Below are 3,429 nucleotides of genomic sequence, written 5' to 3' on the forward strand. Positions count from 1 at the left end.
ACTGCATAGGATTTGTATCGGCTAAGACCAATCTAGAATGGTTATCCGGATTGATTCAGGGGTAAAATAGTAAAAAAGTAATACTTTTTATAAGAAGCAGAGGAAAAATCTACCGATACCCACCAATCTGATCCGATCCGGATCAGTATCAGACCGATACCGATCCCATCCCTTAAATCCTTGATGGTGTGCTTCCGTCCGATAAAATGATTTCATGGAGTTTCTCCACTATTCATAATGTTCCTAAAATATGAACAATAAAAAATCATTCATGTGTAATACCTGTGTCATTTCTAATTTTGAGATCTATTCCCTGGAAGAAAATATGTCTCTTGAAATTTGAACCTTTAATTGTATCCCTACAAAAGAAAGACATGTTCATTTACCCATAAGGAAAAAAAGAAAGAGACATGCTCTAAAAATATTTTAGACGCACACAATTGGGTGAAAATATTGAATTAAATCGTGCTATTTTGAAATCAGATGGTTCACTTTTGGGCATGTTTCTTTTGCTTTGCTCTTCTTTTTTGGGATACATTTGACATGATGCTAGAACCAAAATTTGGATGCTCCAGTAAAATTTATTTGGAATGGTGACATGACTCATCTTTTTTAATTCATGTTTAGAGATCCTGTTGAACTAAAAATCAGCTTTGTATGTCACAATTGAACCTAAACAAGTTATAGAAGATCCCTAGATTGAAAGAGAACAGATGAAAACCTCCACCCCTCTGCATGTGCTCCACATGGCTAATCATCATTGATCCTGCCAAAAGAAAAGTGGGGAAAGGGGATAAAAAGAAAAGTCATTGAGATGTATCTGCAAATAATATGTTAGGACTCAATAGATCACAGAACAGAAAAATACCATTGACAGTAACTCATCAGCAACAAAAGTTTCAACAAACTTCAATGGAGCTCCCAAATATCTCAAAATATGCCAGGTCTCAATAGATTGCCTAACAGCAAAATTCCATTGAACAGCATCTCATTTCAGGACAAAAGTTTCTACAAATTCTGAATGGAGCTCCCAATTTTCTCACAATTATATCTGCAAAAAAGTAATCCAAAAGGAAAAATACCAGTACACATGCATGGACAAAACACAGGATATGTCCTAATACTAAAGGTGGAATGTGATTGAAACAGACTCTGAAATTTGATATGTGGCTAATCTAGGCCATGTCCTCCCTATACAACTTAGGAATGGACATATCATCTGTCTACATGGCAGAATAGATGTCTTGTGACATTTCAAAAAAATTTCACGAAAAAAAAAAAAAATGAAAAACAAGACAATATCTGAAAATAACAAGTTTTTGTGTCAATAATGATTTGCCTTCTATTTAACCTTAATGGTTTCTAGGTTGTCCCTTGTTAAACTAATCTAGTTTCTTTATGTTTTATAGCAAAGATTAATTGCTTTGTTTTCTTTCACTATATTCGTGGTGTTTCTCTAATAACACACAGGCGCCATTACTACTCTACCTCTGTAACTCTGAAGGATAGCCTCCAGCACCAGTAATGCCAATGTTTGGCATTAATGGACCTACCATACCTTTGGGCTATAGGTATGTCTACCTAGACACAAATCGGGCCCATCACCATAAGAGTTCATAATGTTACCAAGGTGAGCCCAAAAATAAATGGGACTAGGTCCAAGGTCTTGATCCATGTGGTACCTAAACTCATGGGCTCAGCCAAAAAAGCCCAAACCCACTTTGATGCCCCAAACTTCGGAGTGAACACCTTGGAATGGCCAAGTGCTGGCAAACAGAAAATTTGAACCGATATGTGGTCAAGCATCTAAGTAGAATGCATAGGAGCACTGCTTTACCATGGTTGGAAATCCCAAAAAATTAAGATGGATTCCATGGTTGGAAATCCAAAATTTGTGCAAGGGTCAGTTCACACCCATTGGAAGGTGTTAGGCACCCGAGGGGTCCAGTCCATGTACTGATTTCCATATATGGTCCAAGAATAGGTGGAATCAGGTGTAAGGGTAGAGAATCATTCCTAACGTGCTTAGGTGAATCCAATAAATGTAAACATGATCTGCAAATTATGATCTAGGTTAATGGGTTAATAGATAAAACTTACCACTGGGGACAGACATTATGTTGCTCAAGGTCCCTTCAACATGCAGCCCAAGGTCCAACAAGCCATGGGTCATTTAGCACCTAATCCCCACTTGGGCATTCAAATGGGCCTCAAAAATAACAGGACCAAAGAAGAAAAAAAGCACAACCACATCTAAAACAGATTCCATTAATATGCAAAATTAAATGTGAAAGTGAAATGAAAATGCATGCATGGGAAGAACATGGAGGGTCATATAATCCAGGACCCAGGATGGGAATCATACTTAATGAACCTAAAGTCATCATATACACATAATGCTGCCATCTACATGGGCATGTGCACTGCAATGCAAATTTGAACTAGTATCATATACTGGAGTATGGAGATGAACCTATCAGTAGCAGAAGTATCTCCAAAATTTCCCCTTTCACTTACAAAACTTTGCAAGAAAAGGGATTGCAAAGACAGATTGAAACTTGGACAAGCATAGCTCCACAAGTATAATTAGATATGTACATCAAATATGATAGAGAATGGATAAAAAAACAAGCATGGAGAACAAATAAAAATCATGTTGCTTTGAACTTAAAAGAAACAAAAACCATCATTCAGCTTGTAGCAAGAAAAACACTGAATAATTACTAGGAAAAACAATATATTAAAAGCAAGAGCACATATAAGAGACAACAGAGTAAGAATATATGCACAAGATTGTAAGAACAATTTGCTGGCTACAAATGAATCATCAAAATCAAACCTACTTTATTCAGGTGTAATAACATTCAAGGAGATATTAACTATTAACAAGCCGAATAGTACTCGAAGTACAATTCAAAACAATATATGGACTAATTGGTCATATCATGCTTAAGACATAAATCCAAGAAAACTTAATGAGAATGAATCTTAGAAAAATAAACTAATGGCGATGCAAAATGAGAGTATAGAATATGTATTAAAAAATCCATGAACTCAAGGCCATATGAAAAGAGGAAAGGAAACATAAGGTTGAGTGAATACATTGACACAGTAGGGTTTGTGAAAACACAATTGAGAGTCTTAGAAACAACACATCAAATAAACCAAGCAACAATGTCATAATCCAATCACCATGATATTCGAGAGAAGAGAATTTCATTCACTTTAAATGGTTAACAAAAGGCAACTGTTCTGGACATGAATAGGACTCGAAGATAAAGAAACCTTGCATGAAACTTAAGTTGGAAGTAGAACAACCAAACCCAATAACCAAAACTAAAAAGTTTAAATAATATCTTGAGCTTGCTTGTGGAAGCAAGACATGGAGGGGTGGATTGTGTGGTGGCAGAGGAATATTAATGACATTTG

General features: G+C 36.0%; 1 long non-coding RNA gene across 1 annotated transcript; it reads right to left on the bottom strand.

Annotated features, from left to right (window-relative positions):
• Positions 1-550: 550 nt before the first annotated feature.
• On the bottom strand, positions 551-3,429 carry LOC122060084. Its single transcript, XR_006134249.1, has 2 exons — positions 869-3,429; positions 551-766 (listed from the first exon to the last, which is right to left on the bottom strand). It is a non-coding gene; the product is annotated as an uncharacterized LOC122060084 (long non-coding RNA).

The sequence above is a fragment of the Macadamia integrifolia genome, chromosome 13 (genome assembly GCF_013358625.1).
Source record: "Macadamia integrifolia cultivar HAES 741 chromosome 13, SCU_Mint_v3, whole genome shotgun sequence".
Classification (NCBI taxonomy): Eukaryota; Viridiplantae; Streptophyta; class Magnoliopsida; order Proteales; family Proteaceae; genus Macadamia; species Macadamia integrifolia.